The sequence below is a fragment of the Triticum urartu genome, chromosome 4A (genome assembly GCF_056163025.1).
Source record: "Triticum urartu cultivar PI428250 chromosome 4A, HENAU_Tu73, whole genome shotgun sequence".
NCBI classification, from domain to species: Eukaryota; Viridiplantae; Streptophyta; class Magnoliopsida; order Poales; family Poaceae; genus Triticum; species Triticum urartu.
Genome location: NC_141876.1, coordinates 577488826 through 577508849, shown reverse-complemented (window position 1 = coordinate 577508849; position 20024 = coordinate 577488826).

The following is a 20024-nucleotide window of genomic DNA, read 5'->3' as shown; positions in this document are numbered from 1 at the left end:
GCACCACGGTTTGTGGGGCCGTACAGAGTTTTAGAATGCATGGGTGAAGTTGCCTACAAGTTGGAATTACCAGAACCCTTGTCAGGAGTTCATGATGTGTTTCACGTTTCCCAGTTGAAGAAGTGCCATGCGGAGATGGCCGATATTCCTTTAAGAGATACAGTGCCACTTGAGGCCATACAGTTGGATAGTGATCTGACCTATGAGGACAAGCCCATCAAGATTCTCGAGACTGCAAGCAGGGTTACCCGGAGCAAGGTCATCAAGTTTTGCAAGGTTCAGTGGAGTCATCATACTGAGGAAGAAGCCACCTGGGAGCAAGAAGAAGACCTCCGACAGGGCCACCCACACCTTTTTGCTAGCCAACCCGAATCTCGAGGGCGAGATTCATCTTAAGGGGGGTAGGTTTGTAACATCCCAATTTTCAATTTGGATGTTTGTAATAGATCATTCATATGCATCCATGATTTATGCATTTTGTCCCATTTGTTTTATTTGATTTTTGATCCAAGGAACTTTGAGCAACTCAAGGACCAAAAGAGAGAGTTGGAAGTTTCCCTAAAAACCAATTTTGAATATTTTTTTTCGAAGTTGGGAGTTTGGATCAAATTTGGTTTCACCAAAAAATTCATTTCCATTATATCAAAAATAAAATAAAGAGAGAAGATAAAATGACTTCTTCAAAATCAGAAAAGAAAATATTGGAAATTGAATTTGAAACCAATATATATTTTTTTTTAGTTTTATTTGCAATTTATTTTATTAGCATAGCAAAAAGTTTATTTTCGAAACTTGCATTTTAGACCAGATAAAAGTTCACTAGGTCATATATAAGACCATATAATTATGTGGATTTTTCTGGCATTTTTAGACTTATATTTATTTGTATTTTTGGTGTTTCATTGCTTCTGTAAAAAAACGTTTAAAAAACGCAGCCCAGCAGGCCCAGGCCCAGGCGCTATCTCCTTCTTCCTCCTCTCTGTACGTGAACACTGACAGAACGTTCATCCATGGCGCCCCTACCTCTTCCTCCCCTCATCTTCCCCTCCCCCGCTCCAAAACACCACTGAATGGAACCCCCTCGCCTACCTCGACCCCTCCCATCCCTTGGTGTGCCTCAAAGACAACCATAATGGCCATCATGAGCGCTTGAAACTGCAGCCATTAACACATCTCGCCCCACCCAACTCTGGACCTCCCATGCCCTATATAAAGCATCCCTGGGAGCCCCTCTCAACCCTCGTCCGAAGCCCTCTCCTTCTGGAGTTTTTGCCCCACCCTAACCTCGCCAATTGCTTGCCGGAGTTCATGAATTCCAGCGACCTCTCACCGTGTGTACAGGAAGCAATCTACCACCACAACTTGTTCAAGTGGTTCACCTCATCCTCCTCTACATCGTTCCGCACGCGTCCTTCGACGAAGCACACCGGAGCCACCTTCTTCCTCGTCTCCGGCGACAAGTGCGGTGAGCACCTAGCCAGCGAATCACAGAGCGCCACTTGTCTCTGGCCGATTTTTTTTCTTTTTCAGGAATTTTTCCAAATTCAGATTCTTTACCAAATCTTCTTTATTGTATATCTTTTAGTCTATAGATCTGATTTAGTTGATTCTTTTTCCTACTAGTTCATAGAAATCTCATCTATGCAGAGAACCAAACGAAAAATATTTTTTGAAAATTTTAAAATTTGAATTCAAACAGATTTGAATTCAAACTTCGTTAGGCCATAAATTGAGTTTCGTAACTCCGTTTTAGGTGATTCTTTTTGCAAATCGAAGCTCATAACGTGTACTTTCTGTTAGACCCAAACACACATAATTATGGTACTGTAAAAATTATGTTATGTACAGAAACTTTATTTGTTTGTTTTGGAGTTTTTTGAAGTCTTTCATTTGTTTTCTTTTTGGATCTTTGCTTGTATGCTTATGTATGTTATTGCTTGCTTATGTTAGATCATCCGGAGTGCGAAGCTTGCTACCACGAATCTTTACAGTTCAGCGAACATCAGCAAGGCAAGTTCACACTTTGATCATATTTTTCAATACCCAGTTTTTACTATGCATTAGTTTCACCCTCAAAGATTGCATGAGTAGAATTGGGAACATGTGGTTATGCTTTGTAGTTCTTGTGGTAGGAACCTATGACCTTTGATCACCCCGGGAATATTCGTTATATCATATATTGCTTAGCCATGCTCGTAGACGGGGATTGCTATGTGTGATCCATGCAAGTTGTGAGAGATAATAATTTTGGGACAACATAAGGTGGCAACTTTAATACACATCTGGGTGGGTTTTTTGGGGCACCTGGAGTAACCAGTGCTTGCCCAAGGGGAATCCCGGAGTACCCATGTGATTACCCTAGGTCCGCCACCCAGGCTCAAAGGGATCATAAAATATTTTATGCCTAGAAACTTTCGTGTGCAGCCACAAGCTATTATGGGCTCTGGCATAGTTGAGTAAGTTGTGTGACCTCTTTCCGTGGTAGATTAGCTGATGTAGGGGAAAGTAGGTGTACCGGTCTACCCAGGGTTTGGAGGAAATACTTCAGAAAGGCTATGTCTCGATCTTCCGAACATGGAGGTGGTCGAGTCTTGTGGGGAAAAGTGCACAAACCTCTGCAGAGTATACAAACTAATCATGATTAGCCGTGTCCCCGGTTACGGACATCTTGAGTATCTAGAAGTGAATTATTGGTTGATCTCATCACTCTATTTAATGAAATTATTGGGTTACTAGTAACTTGGAAATTTTGGGTTTGAGTTGGAGGAACCTTCTCAGTAATGGCATTTTAACTTAGTAGTAATAAAAAAATTATTCCTTTGTTGTAGGGTAAAATTTGCTTTATGAAAAAATTAAACTTAGAGCCTCCACCAGCTAAATTTGCATATAGAGATGGTTTTTTTCATTATTATTCTACAGTGTGAAATTGCCAGCATATTCCATGTGCTGACCTACACGGCTGCAAGGTCTCATGTTGCAGACTTTTCCGATGAAGATTAAAGGTGCGATAGGTCGTTGTTCTACACTCAGTTTGCCGTGGAGTTGGATGGACTCATTTACCTTTGAAGCTTCCGCAGTTATTTTTATTTAGATGGTCTTTGGCCATATTATTGTAATAAATACTCTTTTGAGAACCTTGATGTAATAAAGTGTGATTGAACTATGTTATAATTCCTCGAGTACTGTGTGTGTCAGGATACCGATCCAGGGATGACACTTAAGCATAGAGACTTCGATCCATTTTGGGTCGGATCGCTACATGGAGGGTACGCCCTACCCCCTGGGCGCGCCCCCTGCCTCGTGGGCCCACGGTGGACCTCCTCCACTTATTCTTGCACCCACACACTCCTTCTTCCTCCCACAAACTCTATTATCCTGCTCAAACCCGAGTCCAAGCTCATTTCGCTGCCATTTTCGATCTCCTTGCTCAAAGCACCTCTCATAAAACTGCTTGGGGGGATTGATCCTTGGTATGTGACTCCTCCATTGGTCCAATTAGTTTTTGTTCTAGTGCTTTATTCATTGCAAATTTGTGCTGCCTAGGTGACCATGTTCTTGAGCTTGCATGTCAAATTTATATGGTTCCAAGTAGTTTTGATGCATGATATAGGCTCTAGGCACTTGTAGGAGTAGTTGCTATCAATTTTGTTGAGTTTGGTTCACTTTTATTTGAAGTTACTAAAAATTTCAGAAATTTTTCAGAGGAGGAAATATGTTTAGGATAATTTACCAAGGTGGTTCTTCAAGGAAACAAGAACCCAGGCTTGCAATGCGTGATGCTGATGATGAGCCACCAAGGGATGCTCCAGTGCGGCCTTGTGAATGGCCTTTAGAGGAGTTCATGGATCGAGCAGGAATTAAGGAAGAATTTAACGCATATTTGCGTAACGCTGATCTTGTGAGCTTCGAGGAAGAAAAGTGTCGTCAGTACCACTATCTCACTAGCTCCTTTGTGAGGAGGTTTGAATTTTCATCTTCACGTAATTCTCAAACTGTCATGTTTGATCTTTATGAAAATTCTTACACTATGGACTTATAGGACTTTACCACTGCTTGCAAACTTCCACAATGGGGTAGTACTAGTGAACCTCGCAAATCTGAATTTAGAGATTTCCTTAATAGTATAACTGTGGGGGAATCTAGAGATATAGCACATGCTACCATAGGGAGCATTCACTTTTCTGCTATACATTATTTTGCTCTCTTCATAGGGTAGATGCATTAAAGGTAAAGATGAAGCATGTCACATGTGTGTCCCTGACCTCAGTATTCTTAGAAGTGCTGTGTTAGGAGATAAATCTTATAATTTGGGAGCCATTATTGCACGTAGGTTGCATCTTAATAGATTTAATGGGGATTTCTTTGGTGAAATTTATGCAACCCGCATAGCTAATTTTCTTGGTATAACCATACGTGAGGATGATATTGAGTTGCCTCCTTATTTGGATTATGAGGCTAGGGTTCGTCATCAGTTTGTTGAGAGAAAAGATTAGTTCCTCCAGTACCGACTAATCTTTGATAGACGATGCACCTATCACGTCGCTCTCCCTGCTTCTACTTTCTTTGACTTTCAGGGAAAAGGGGGATATTGTATAACCAGAGAGGAGGCGGAAGAGTATAAGAGGAGAGCTGAGACACCTCGCCTTCAAGCTATAGCTCACGATGCAATGACTGCTGCATCTCAGTACGACCCCAACTACAACTTTGGATATCCTCCAGGCCATCTGTGGCATTAGACCAACTTAGGCCAAAAGCCTAATCTTGGGGGAGTACGTATTTCCCACCGACATTACATTCATGTTCACACACTCATTGCTAGATGTCGGTGCTCATACTTTTTCATTGTAATATCCATGCTAGTTTATTTTCTCTTTTTATGCTTTCTTCTTGTGTGCTTAATAAACCTTAAGAAAAACCAAAAAAATAGTTGTAGCTTTTAGCTAGTTTTAATTTCCATGCTTGTAGTAGTAATTAAAAACAAAACCCAAAAAGATTTCATGTTCTTCTTTTGATTGTTGGGAGCTTTTCCGTGTAAATAGTTTTATTTCTTTTCTTTTATTTGGGGGTCGATAGGAGAAGACCATGATTAAATTGTTGAAGTGACTCTTATATGCATTATTGTTTATCTGACAAAAGAGCCCATATTGCCTTGTCTTCTCCTGTTTATTGAATGCTTGCATATTCCAGCTTAGTCTAATGCACGTGCACTATTACTATTCACATCGTTGGGTCGTGCAAGTGAAAGGCAATTATGACGATATATAATGAACTGATTGAGATGGGAGAAGCTGGTATGAACTCGACCTCTCTTGTTTTTGTAAATATGATTAGTTCATCGTTCCTGATTCAGCCTATTATGAATAAACATGTTTGCGATGACAATTAGAGATCATAGTTTCTTATGCCAAGCTTAGAGCATCTCCAACAGGCGCCGGTCGCGCCGCGCGCAAAAAATAGATATGCCGCGCGCGCATCGCCTGGTTTGGCGCGGCGCGCAGCGCTGGCTCCAGCAGCCGCGCTAAAATGTAGCGCGCGCGCCACTCCAGCAGTGCGCAAAAATGCAGCGCGCGTGACTTGCCGGTGCATTGCATTTGGAATTTTCAACACAAAATGATAAACATTTTCCAACACAATAAAAATTTCACACAAACAATTTGATGAAGTTCATGCCCACAAGTTCATCCAACCAAGTTCAAAACACAAATCAAGTTCAATACACAAATGAAAGACACATCATTCCTCGTCCTCGTCTTCGTCCTCGTCCTCATCTTCGGAAGACGATTCTTCCGCATCCGAAGATGAATCTTCCTCCCTCTCCTCATCGCGCACCGCATCACGTGAAGCTCCGACGGTGTTGGCAAGATCTTCAATGGCATCTTCATGGGAATGTGTGTGAGGAGGCACATTGAAAGACATTCTGCCCATGGCGGCCGGAGGTGCACCCATGCCTCCCATGAGAAAAGCAAAACTCATGCCTCCCATGGTGGCCATAGCGTCGGGGGTGCTCCAAAGCCAGGCATGCCTCCCATTGCACCTAAACCGCCCACAGTAAATCCGAAGCCACCCATGCCACCCATGGCGCCGAGGCCACCGCCACCCATGGCGCCGAGGCCACCGCCACCCATTGCGCCGAGGCCACCGCCACCCATTGCACGAACCATGGCTCTTTTTTGGATCAAGACTTCTTCTTGGGCAAGATTGACACACTCCTTTTGTGCCGCATTGAGGTTAGTTGTGTCCAAGAAAAACAAGTGCTTCTCCCATTCCAACAACCTAGTTCGCTCCTCATTGCTCACCTTCCTCTCCTCCAAAGCCACCTTCTTCTCCTCGACCACCACCCTCCTCTCCTCGGCCGCCAACCTCCTCTCCTCGGTCGCGGCATCTTGGATCCTTGCCATTTTCCTCACCTCGTTGGCTTCTTTTCTTGCGTTCACAATAGCTTCCATAGCATTTTTGAGCTCATCATCTCCCTTCCTCTTCTTCTTTTCGGTTTTGTCTTTCTTGCACCCATCCGGTCGCTTTGGCTTCGAGTATGAAACCAAGTTGGGTGTGGGGCTTCTCTTGCCGTCATCACTTGATGCATCATCATCCTCATCATCATCATCATCCAACTTAATTGTTCGCTTCCATTTGTCCCTCAAATGCAAATCATCCAAATCTTCACGCTTCTTCCATTTCTCATCATCCTTCAGCACTACATAGCAATGAGGCAAAGTAAATACCCTTCCTTTCTTGATCTTCCCCTTCTTGGTTTTCCTCTCCTCTTCTTTGAATAAGTTTTGCGCAATGTTGTACTACATGAAAACAAAGCAAGTTAGCACCAACAACAAGCAAAACAAAGCAAGTTAGCACCAACATGTAAGATGAAATGGCACTTACTCTATCATCCTCATTTGTGCCACTTGGGTTCAACTTGTCAACCGCCTTTTGACAGGCCACCCACCTTTGACAATCCGAGTTGATTGTCGACCACCGGGACCTAAGTGATCGGTTGGAGCGGTCAATTCCACTCACGTTGCGAGCATCAAAGTGTTCCTTCATCTGGTTCCAATAAGCATCTCTACTTTGATCACCTCCAATGGATGGATCCCTCGACACTTGCAACCAAGTATTGCATAGTAAGATGTCATCAGCGTTGGTGTGATTGCCCGCTCTTCCTTTCGGTGCATCGACAATGCCCTCACCCTCCTCGTCCACCTCGAACTCATGGTCTTCAAAATGCATGTCATTGGTTTGAGACCAATGCGAATTGTTGGAGCCAACACCCATCGTTGACATGTATGCATCATCATTGAGACTACAATTTTTTTTGCACAATGCAAATAAGCTATCTATATGTGACGAACGCATTCAAAAAATAACAAAAAAAATGAAAAGTTAGAATTTTTTTACCTAGGAGGCATTTCGTCGAACATGTTGTGCACGCCGGCCGCTGGCTCAACGAGTGAGTTTGCTGGCGCTTCGGCAGCCGCCGCGCCCGTCGCACGCCCCGCAAGCTTCTTCCTCCTCGCCTTGGAGGTGCCGGAGCTGTCCGCCGCCTTGTTTTTCTTCGCCGATGTCTTGCCCTTCTTTGGCCGCACCGCATTGGGGAGCTTTGAGGAGGAGGGGGCGGCGGCTCGGGCCGGCGCCGGCGCGACGCACCCGCCGCCGAGGTCATCCGCGACGGCATGAAGAGGCCGCGCGCGAGGCCGCTGGTCGGAGGAGCTCCGGCGGAGGCGAGGCCAACGCCACCCGGGCTAGGGTTTGTGGCGGCGGCGGGGGGGTCGCGGCTATAGGACGGGGTGAGCGGGGTGCCGATGCGTGCGTCCATGGGTCCGGGTCACCGGCGCCGGCGCGCGCGGGGCTTTGGAGGGGGAGAAGAAGAGCGCAGCGCGAGCGTCGAGTGTGCCGCGCGCGGAAGCGGGCGCCGCAAATACACCGCGCGAGGTATCGCTTCCTGCCGCGTGCCCAACTGGTTATACCGCGCGCGCGGTTATTGCGCGCCCGCTGGAGCCATCCACCGGGTTGCGCGCGCGCTAAAGTGGGTATATTTACGGCGCGACGCCTGTTTAGCGCGCCTGTTGGAGATGCTCTTAATTAGCTAGGAGCTTCTAATGGTTTACCTTGCGTGCCAACATGCTATTAAAATGGTTGTGATGTGGTATGATAGGGTGGTATCCTCTTTTGAACGATTCGAGTGGCTTGACTTGGCACATGTTCACGCGTGTAGTTGAAACAAAATCAACATAGCCTCTACGATATTTATGTTCATGGTGCATTATATCCTACTCATGCTTGCATTCGGCGTTGATTAATTTTAATGCATGTTCATGACTATTGTCGCTCTCTATCTGGTCGCTTCCCAGTCTTTTTCTAGCTTTCACCTGTACTAAGCGGGAATACTGCTTGTGCATCCAACTCCATAAACCCCAAAGTTATTCCATATGAGTCCACTATACCTTCCTATATGCGGTATCTACCTGCCGTTCCAAGTAAATTTGTATGTGCCAAACTCTAAACCTTCAAATAAACATTCTGTTTTGTATGCTCGAATAGCTCATGTATCAACTAGGGTTGTCCGTATCTTCCATGTTAGGCGGGTTATTCTCAAGAGGAGTGGACTCCGCTCCTCACTCACGAGAAAATGGCTGGTCACCGGGATGCCCAGTCCCACGCTTTATGCAAATCAAATCAAAATAATTGCAAACAAAACTCCCCCTAGGACTCTTGTTAGTTGGAGGCACTCGTTGTTTCGAGCAAGCCATGGATTGATGCTTGTTGGTGGAGGGGGAGTATAAACTTTACCATTCTGTTTGGGAACCGCCTATAATGTGTGTAGCATGGAAGATATCGTCATCTCTTGGTTGTTATGTTGACAATGAAAGTATACCGCTCAAAATATTATTCACCTCTATTTTAAAACCGAGCTCTGGCACCTCTACAAATCCCTGCTTCCCTTTGCGAAGGGCCTATCTATTTACTTCCATGTTGAGTCATCATCCTTGAGGGAGTCCTGGATTAGGGGGTGTTCGGATAGCCGAACTATACCTTCCGCCGGACTCCTGGACTATGAAGATACAAGATTGAAGACTCCGTCCCGTGTCCGGAAGGGACTTTCCTTGGCATGGAAGGCAAGCTTGAAGATACGGATGTTCAGATATCCTACCATTGTAACCGACTTTATGTAACCCTAACCCTCTCCGGTGTCTATATAAACCGGAGGGTTTTAGTCCGTAGGACAACATACACATCAACAATCATACCATAGGCTAGCTTCTAGGGTTTAGCCTCTCTGATCTCGTGGTAGATCAACTCTTGTACTACCCATATCATCAATATTAATCAAGCAGGACGTAGGGTTTTACCTCCATCGAGAGGGGGCCCGAACCTGGGTAAAACTTCGTGTCCCCTGCCTCCTGTTACCATCCGGCCTAGACGCATAGTTCGGGACCCCCTACCCGAGATCCGCTGGTTTTGACACCGACATTGGTGCTTTCATTGAGAGTTCCTCTATGCCGTCGCCGTCAGGCCCGATGGCTCCTACGATCATCAATGGCGATGCAGTCCAGGGTGAGACCTTCCTCCTCGGACAGATCTTCGTCTTTGGCGGCGTTGCACTGCGGGCCGATTCACTTGGCCATCTAGAGCAGATCGAAAGATACGCCCCTTGCCATCAGGTCAGATTCGGAAGTTTAAACTACACGCCCGACATCCGCGGGGACTTGATCTTCGACGGATTTGAACCACTGCCGAGCGCGTCGCACTGTCACGACGAGCATGATCTAGCTCTGCCGCTGAACAGAGCCCTGGAGGCCGCACCCGCAACGGCTCCGACCCCTTGTTCGGAGCTGACCGCGTCGATCGAGGATGGGCGGTTGGACGCCACCTCGGGGCCCACGATCCCAACGGCGGTTGAGCCGAACACCAGCCCTGTACTCTGCAAGACTCGTGACTCCATGTAGCCGGATTCTTCTTCGGACTCCGAACTCTCCGCACCCCTGCCGAGCGAATCCGATTGGGCGCCGATCATGGAGTTCACGGCCACGGACGTCTTTCAGCACTCGCCTTTCGGCGATATCTTGAAATCACTAAAGTCTCTCTCTTTGTCAGGAGAGCCCTGGCCGGACTACGGTTAGCAAGGTTGGGGTACGGACGATGAAGAAATTCAAAACCCACCCACCACCCACTTTGTAGCCACTGTCGACAACTTAACCGACATGCTCGACTTCGACTCCGAAGACATCGACGGTATGGACACCGATGAAGGAGATGATGAAGAACCAGCGCCTACTAGGCCCTGGAAAGCCACCTCGTCATATGACATATACATGGTGGACACCCCAAAAGAGGGAGAGGGCGATGGAACAGCGGAGGATGACCCCTCCAAGAAACAGCAAAAGCGCCGGCGTCAGCGGCGCCGCTCAAAATCCCACCAACACAAAAACGGCGATTCCAGCACGGGAGATAATAATACCCCGGAAATCGCTGAAGAACATCCCCCCGAGCAAGATTTAGCACAGGAGGATGGAGAAACCAGCCCTCATGAGAGAGCGGCCGACAGAGAGGTCGAGGACGATAATTGTATGCCTCCCTCCGAAGACGAGGCAAGCCTCGACGATGACGAATTCGCCGTGCCGGAGGATCCCGTCGAACAAGAGCGTTTTCAACGCAGGCTTATGGCCACGGCAAGAAGCCTCAAGAAAAAACAGCAACAGCTTAAAGATGATCAAGATCGGCTAGTCGATAGATGGACTGAAGTCCTTGCGACCGAAGAGCATAAACCCGAACGCCCCTCCAAGTTCTACCCGAAGCGCAGGTTGCTACCCCGATTAGAGGAAGCACTCGACGCGGCCAACAGGCCACCTCATGGCCGCGACAGAGAGGCCTCATGGCCCTCCACCCAAGTTGCACCCCGTACCAAGGCACGGGAATATGCGCCGAACTTACGAGACATGTTGGAGGATAAGGCAAGGCAAACAAGATCGATCTATGGATCGCGTAGGTGCCCCACGGCTCGAGACGATAACCGTCACGCCGGCCACAAATTCGGCAGGGCCGAACACAGTAGACAAAGCTCATTGGAGCTACATCATGATATCGCCCAGTATAGAGGCGCCGCACATCCATTGTGCTTCACAGACGAAATAATGGATCATCAAATCCCCGAGGGTTTCAAACCCCTAAACATCGAATCATATGATGGCTCAACAGATCCCGCGGTATGGATCGAGGATTATCTCCTTCATATCCACATGGCCCGCGGCGATGATTTCCACGCCATCAAATACCTCCCACTCAAGCTTAAAGGACCAGCCCGGCAGTGGCTTAGCAGCCTGCCAACAGGGTCAATTAGCTGTTGGGAGGACCTGGAAGCCGCATTCCTCGACAATTTCCAGGGCACTTATGTGCGACTCCCAGACGCTGACGACCTAAGCCACGTAATTCAGCAGCCAGACGAATCGGCCAGGCAATTCTGGACACGGTTCCTAACAAAGAAAAATCAAATACTCAACTGCCCGGACGCAGAGGCCTTAGCAGCCTTCAAGCATAATATCCGTGACGAGTGGCTTGCCCGGCACCTAGGACAGGAGAAGCCGAAATCTATGGCAGCACTCACGGCACTCATGGCCCGCTTTTGCGCGGGAGAAGACAACTGGCTTGCTCGTAGCAACAATATGACCAAGAACCCTGGTCGTTCGGACACCAGGGACATTAGTGGTAGGTCGCGTCGCAACCAGCAGAAGCGCCGCATCAACGGCGACAATGCTAAGGATACGGCAGTTAATGCCGGATTCAGAGGCTCTAAATCCGGTCAGCGGAAAAAGTCATTTAAAAGGAATCCTAGGACCCCATCCAGCTTGGACTGAATACTCGACCGCTTGTGCCAAATACATGGCACCCCCGAAAAGCCGGCCAATCAGACCAACAGGGACTGTTGGGTGTTCAAGCAGGCAGGCAGATTAAGCGCCGACAACGAAGACAAGGGGTTGCATAGCGAGGACGACGAGGAGCCCCGGCCGCCGAACAACAATGGACAGAAGGGTTTTCCCCCACAAGTGCAGACGGTGAACATGGTATACGCCACCCACGTCCCCAAAAGGGAGCGGAAGCGCGCGTTAAGGGACGCATACGCGGTAGAGCCAGTCGCCCCAAAGTTCAACCCATGGTCCTCCTGCCCGATCACCTTTGATCGCAGAGACCATCCCACTAGCATCCATCATGGCAGATTCGCCGCATTGGTTCTCGACCCAATTATTGACGGATTTCATCTCACTAGAGTCCTTATGGACGGCGGCAGTAGCCTGAACCTGCTTTACCAGGATACAGTGCAGAAAATGGGCATAGATCCCTCGAGGATTAAGCCCACCAAAACGACCTTTAAAGGCGTAATACCAGGTGTAGAGGCTAGCTGTACAGGCTCAGTCACACTTGAAGTGGTCTTCGGATCTCCGGATAATTTCCGAAGCGAGGAGTTAATCTTCGACATAGTCCCGTTCCGCAGTGGCTACCATGCACTGCTCGGGCGAACCGCATTTGCCAAGTTCAATGCAGTCCCGCACTACACATACCTTAAGCTCAAGATGCCAGGCCCTCGCGGAGTCATTACGGTCAATCGAAACACCGAACGCTCCCTCCGAACGGAGGAGCACACGGCGGCCCTTGCAGCGGAAGTAGAAAGCAGCCTCTCCAGGCAGTTCTCCAGTCCGGCCATTAAATGTCCGGACACTGTCAAGCGCGCCCGGAGTAACCTACAACAAGACCGCCTGGCACGTTCCGAGCAGGCGTAGCAATGCGGCCCCAACCCCAACCCCCGCAAAAAGGCGACGACAGTACTTCACGTACATAACTATGCTTTAGAAATACCATGGGCATAGGGGGAGGGGCACCATCACGGCACACCCAAAACATGGCTTAAACCGCACCAGGGGCTGCCGATTTTTTTTACTTTTTTTCTTACTTCTAGGACTCTACTCTTCGGAAGGCTTGTTCGGCAGTTCAATTGCCGCACAAACGGTGCAAGGACCAGGGAAGCAGACAAGCCATGCCGCATCACGGAAATCCCAGGTGGTCTCTATCACGAGCAGTATACCTGTTTCACATACTATTCCGCAGCTTGCCCCTGGAGCAGACATGTTAAATAGTCCAACTTTTCGTTTATCGCATTACTTGTATTGTTCTGCTTTGATCGCAGCTATTTTAATGAACAATGCATAGCTTTTGTCTATTTTTTGCATTACATTTTTTTATATATGTTCCTTAATGACATGTTGCACCCGTACACTTTGGTACGGCCAAAATACACCAGGGGCTTCAGTACCCCTCAACATGGTGTGAGAAGTCCGAACACTTTAACAAGTGCGGCACCCGGAACTTATAGCATTATATGCATCGGCTCCGAATCATGTCTTGGGTCAATAGTTGGGTTTGCCCGGCTCCTATGTTTTGGTGCCTTACGTTCCGCTATATCGGCTAAGGTAGCACTAGGAGAACCGCTACGATTGTGCCCCGGTTGAGCTGGGTCGAGCACCTCAGTGGAGAAAGCTAAAATTGACCGTCATGATGAGGCGAGAGCTGGTCGCTGTTCGAGAGGTCTTTTCGAGTCCTTAAAGACTTATGCCGCTTAGGGCGAGGAGTCGGCTCTGTCCGGCCAAGGCGTGGATAGCGCCCCGAATTCGGTCTTCCGAATACTAGGGGCTTCGCCGAAATTTAAAATTATAGAATTCTATGGCTAAGTGAGAGTGTTCACGCATTATAGTCCGATTGCCTCGTTCGTTGGGCTGAGCGCCTCCCTCGAAGGACCCAAATATGGGGAAAAGAGTGCCCAGGTTTATCCCCGAACACCCCAGCACTAGCGGTAAGGGGGCAGAAGGCGACAACTCGCCATCTCTCAGCATTGATCAACAGCCGCACAGAAGGTAATATTTTCAATTCAAGCAGCACTGCTTAGCGCATATGAACAAGTTTTCAGCGCACGGGATAACACGAGCGGGTTTTACTCAAAAAATACATCCTTGGTACATTCATCCGCAACAAGGCGGGCACCCTTCAGAACATCCTTATAATAATTCTCGGGCTTGCGATGCTCTTTCCCTGGTGGTGGCCCGTCCTTCACAAGCTTCTCCGCATCCAGCTTGCCCCAGTGCACCTTAGCACGGGCAAGGGCCCTACGGGCACCTTCAATGCAGACAGAGTGCTTGATGTCTTCAAGCCTCGGACAGGCCTCCACCAGCCGCCGCACCAGTCCGAAATAGCTCCCAGGCAGAGCCTCTCCAGGCCACAGCCGAACTAGGAGGCCCTTCATGGCCTGTTCAGCCTCCTTGTGGAGCTCGACCAGCTGCTTCAGCTGGTCGCTCAGGGGCACGGGGTGTCCGGCCTCAGCATACTGAGACCAGAACACCTTCGCCGTCGAGCTGCCCTCCTCGGCTCGATAGAATGCGGCGGCATCAGATACACTTCGGGGAAGATCTGCAAATGCCCCTGGAGAGCTCCGGATTCGGGTAAGTATCAGGTAACTCACGTTTATATGTTTACTTTGCATAAAAAATGCCTTACCCGCCGCTATTCTCTTCATCTCATCCAACTCCTGGAGGGTCTTCTGGGATTCGGCCTTGGCAGACTTGGCATTTTCAATAGCCGCCGCGAGCTCGGACGCTCGCGTCTTCGAGTCAAGCTCCAAACTCTCATGTTTCTTCATGAGAACCTGGAGCTCTTGCCGCACCTTGCCAACCTCGGCCTCATACCTCTCCCACTCGGTGCGCTCCGCGGCCGCACTCTTCTCGGCCTCGAGCAGCGCCTGCTTAAGGGTCGCCACCTCAGATGTGGCCCCGGCAAATAGCTATGTTAATCCTGTCATCTCTTGCAATTGCACCTTTTTTATATACACATTCAACCAAGGTATTTCTTACCTTCCTTCTCCTCGAGCTGCTTCTTGGCATGCCCGAGCTCTTGCTCGGACTTCTCGAGGCTCTGCTTCAGCACGTCCACTTCCGCAGTCAGTGCAGCGGACGCTAGCAGAGAAGCCCGCATACGCATATTGACTCCTTTTGTTAGACTCCTGCGAATTCTTTGATCCTCTATTCGGCTTTTCTTCCCGAACGCCCAACAGAGCATCAGGGGCTACTGTCTATGCGGTAATATTATTTGAACATTATTTACTTACCTCAAATCCTGTTAAAAGGCTTGTGCAAGCTTCAGTCAGTCCGCTTTTGGCGGACTGAACCTTCTGGATCACCGCACTCATAATAGTGCGGTGCCCCTCGTCAATGGAGGCACCTTGGAGCGCCTCCAACATATTGTCCGGCGCCTCCAGTTGTACGGAGGTCACCGGCACGGTGGGCTTGCTCCTCTTGGAAGGAGGTCGCCCGCCGGACTCTGGAACCTTTGAAGGTGTCGGAGCAGCGTCCGGCCTTGAGCCGGACTAGGAGCCCTAGGGGGTTTCATCCCCTTTACTCCTGGAGTCTGGGAGGTCGCCTTGCGGCGCCTCCAGGACCACCTCCTCCCGGCTTGGAACCTGTTGGGACAACACTTCGGTGTCGTCTGTAGGGCGGGGGGATGAAGCCGTCAAAAGCGAGTTCACATCCGACGGGTCCAGTGAGCCGCTCGACGATGCGCCGAGCCGGTCTTTGGGTGGTCTGCATAAACATATTCGACATAAGGGAAAGCTGTGCAAAAAAGGAATACTATGAATTACTCCGGTATCCGGACACTTACGATTTCGCCAGGGGCTTGGCCCTGGGCTGCCACTCCTCTTCGTCGTCGGCGGCGTCGGTGGAGCAGTCCGGAGGAAGGGTTTTCCCCTTCTTGGACCCTCCGGCCTCCTCAGAGAGGGTGGCCTTCCTCTTCTTCTCTCCTCCCGCTGGAGGGGGAGAGGTCCCTTCTTCTTCCTCCTCATCTTCACGAGAGGAAGGCGCTTCGGGACCATCGGATGATGAATCTGACACCTCCTGGCGCCGGGCACTCTTTCGAGTCCCCGTGGCCGTTTTCGTGGCCTTCTTCCCCGGCACCACATAGGGCGCCGGGACCAGCAGCTTCGCCAAGCGAGCGTCCGCTGGGCCTTCGGGCAGAGGAGCCGGACAGTTGATCTGTCCGGACGTCACCACCCAATCCTGTCAAAGATAAGGGAACTCAGATTCCGCATAGAGTCAAACTATGAAAAACTGATACCCTGTAAAAGGACAAAAACAGCTTACCGCGTGAGCGTGATGCTGAGTACTGAATCCGCAATCCTCGGCAGAGGATGCAGGAGCCTCGGCGCCCTTGAAAAGCATCCTCCAGGCATCTTCGTACGTCGTGTCAAACAGCCTGTTTAGAGTTTGATGCTGCGCCGGGTCGAACTCCCAAAGGTTGAAGGCCCGTCGTTGACATGGGAGGATCAGGCGGACGAGCATAACCTGGACTACGTTGACAAGCTTGAGCTTCTTGTCCACCAGGGTTTGGATGCATGTTTGGAGTCCGGTCAGCTCTCCTTTTTTACCCCAAGATAGGCATGTCTCCTTCCAGGAGGTGAGCCACGTGGGGGGCCGGATGGGAACTCAGGGGGTGCGACCCATTCAGCGTCGCGCGACTCGGTGATGTAAAACCACCCTGATTGCCACCCCTTCAGGGTCTCCACAAAGGAGCCCTCGAGCCACAGGACGTTGGCCATCTTGCCAACCATGGCGCCGCCGCACTCCGCCTGGCTGCTGCGCACCACCTTCGGGTTGACATTAAAGGTCTTTAGCCATAAGCCGAAATGGGGGCGGATGCGGAGGAAAGGCTCGCACACGACGATAAACGCCGAGATGTTGAGGACGAAGTTCGGGGCCAGATCATGGAAATCCAGGCCGTAGTAGAACATGAACCCCCGGACAAATGGATGCAGAGGGAAGCCCAGTCCGCGGAGGAAATGGGGGAGAAATACCACCCTCTCATGGGGCCTAGGAGTGGGGATGAGTTGCCTCTTTTCGGGGTGCCGGTGCGTGATGTCGCTGGCCAGATATCCGGCCTTCCTCAGCTTTTTTTATGTGTCCCTCCATGATGGAGGAGACCATCCACTTACCTCCCGCTCCGGACATGACTGGAGAAGGTTGAGGTGGTAGTGCGGACTTGGGCGCTGGAGCTCGAGTGCGCAAGAATGGATAGGCAGAGGAGGAAGAAGGCGTGGGTGAAAAGGTGGATCCTTATCCCCTTATATGGGTGGACGCGATTATGTGTCCCCACCAGCCTGGTAAAACTTGCTTATCTCCAAGCGCCGTAATCAAAGGCGCGGTCGGGTTACCCACACCCGTATTGATGAGGATCCCGGAATAAAGGGACACGATCTCTGCTTTGACAAGACGTGCCAAGAAAACCGCCTCGCGTAACACGCTGAGGTGGGATAATGAAACGATTTGGATAAAGGCTTGGCCGTGGCGTGTTGCACCACGGAATACGTCAGCAGATTAGATTTGTATTAATATTATTATCCTCTCTATGGCAATATGTGGAAACTTATTTTGCAGAGCCGTACACTATCTTTGTGTTCGAGATCTTCTATGAAGTATTTGGAGGAGGAACCCGCCTTGCAATGCCGAAGACAATCTGCGCGCCGGACTCGTCGTCATTGAAGCCTGGTTCAGGGGCTACTGAGGGAGTCCTGGATTAGGGGGTGTTCGGATAGCCGAACTATACCTTCCGCCGGACTCCTGGACTATGAAGATACAAGATTGAAGACTCCGTCCCATGTCCGGAAGGGACTTTCCTTGGCGTGGAAGGCAAGCTTGAAGATACGAATGTTCAGATCTCCTACCATTGTAACCGACTTTATGTAACCCTAACCCTCTCCGGTGTCTATATAAACCGAAGGGTTTTAGTCCGTAGGACAACATACACATCAACAATCATACCATAGGCTAGCTTCTAGGGTTTAGCCTCTCTGATCTCGTGGTAGATCAACTCTTGTACTACCCATATCATCAATATTAATCAAGCAGGACGTAGGGTTTTACCTCCATCGAGAGGGCCCGAACCTGGGTAAAACTTCGTGTCCCCTGCCTCCTGTTACCATCCGGCCTAGACGCACAGTTTGGGACCCCCTACCCGAGATCCGCCGGTTTTGACACCGACAATCCTCTTATTAAAAAGCACCAGTTGGAGAGCACCACTGTCATTTGCATTCATTACTGTTAGTTTACATTGAGTATGACTTGATTGGATCTCTTTTACCATGAATTACAATGTCTAGTCAGTCCTTGATCTTTAAAGGTGCTCTGCATTTATGTTTTGCGGTCTCAGAAAGGGCTAGCGAGATACCATCCTGTTATATCATATTATGATTGTTTTGAGAAAGTGTTGTCATCCGAGATTTATTATTATTGCTCGCTAGTTGATTATGCCATTGATATGAGTAAACATGAGACCTAACCGTTATTGTGAATATGGTTAGTTCATAATCTTTGCTGAAAACTTGAATGCTAGCTTTACATATTTACAACAACAAGAGCAAACAGAGTTTGTAAAAGTTTTTCTTTATCACTTTCAGTTTGTCAACTGAATTGCTTGAGGACAAGCAAAGGTTTAAGCTTGGGGGAGTTGATACGTCTCCGTCGTATCTACTTTTCCAAACACTTTTGCCCTTGTTTTGGACTCTAACTTGCATGATTTGAATGGAGCTAACCCGGACTAACGCTATTATCAGCAGAATTGCCATAGTGTTATTTATGTGCAGAAACAAAAGTTCTCGAAATGACCTGAAACTCCATGGAGCGTCTTTTTGGAAATAATAAAAAATACTGGCAAAAGATCAAGACCAAGGGGCCCACACCCAAGCCACGAGGGTGGGGGGCGTGCCTGCACCCCGCCTGCCCCCTGGGCGCGCCCGCTACCTCGTGGGCCCCCTGGAGCTCCTCCGATCTCAACCCCAACTCTATATATTCACTTTCGGGGAGAAAAAAATGAGGGAGAAGGATTCATCGCGCTTTATGATACGGAGCCGCCGCCAAGCCCTAAAACCTCTCGGGGGGGCTGATCTGGAGTCCGTTCGGGGCTCCGGAGAGGGGAATCCGTCGCCATCGTCATCATCAACCACCCTCCATCACCAATTTCATGATGCTCACCACCGTGCATGAGTAATTCCATCATAGGCTTGCTGGACGGTGATGGGTTGGATGAGATTTATCATGTAATCGAGTTAGTTTTGTTAGGGTTTGATCCCTAGTATCCACTATGTTCTGAGATGTTGCTATGACTTTGCTATGCTTAATGCTTGTCACTAGGGCCGAGTGCCATGATTTCAGATCTGAACCTATTATGTTTTCATCAATATATGAGTGTTCTTGATCCTATCTTGCAAGTCTATAGTCACCTACTATGTGTTATGTTCCGGCAACCCCGAAGTGACAATAATCGGGACCACTCCTGGTGAAGACCGTAGTTTGAGGAGTTCATGTATTCACTATGTGTTAATGCTTTGGTCCGGTACTCTATTAAAAGGAGGCCTTAATATCCCTTAGTTTCCACTAGGACCCCACTGCCACGGGAGGGTAGGACAAAAGATGTCATGCAAGTTCTTTTCCATAAGCACGTATGACTATATTCGGAATACATGCCTACATTACATTGATGAATTGAAGCTAGTTCTGTGTCACCCTAGGTTATGACTGTTACATGATGAGCCACATCCGGCATAATTCTCTATCACCGATCCATTGCCTACGAGCTTTCCATATATTGTTCTTCGCTTATTTACTTTTCCGTTGCTATTGTTACAATCACTACAAAATACCAAAAACATTACTTTTGATATCGTTACCTTTTGCTATCGTTACCACTACTATCATATTAATTTGCTACTAAATACTTTGCTGCAGATATTAAGTTTGCAGGTGTGGTTGAATTGACAACTCAGCTGCTAATACTTGAGAATATTCTTTGGGCCCCCTTGTGTCGAATCAATAAATTTGGGTTGAATACTCTACCCTCGAAAACTGTTGCGATCCCCTATACTTGTGGGTTATCGGTGGGCGTGGTGGGCCCAATTTGTGCTTGATGGGTCGAGGCATGACCCAGCGATCACCCGAATGTGCTTC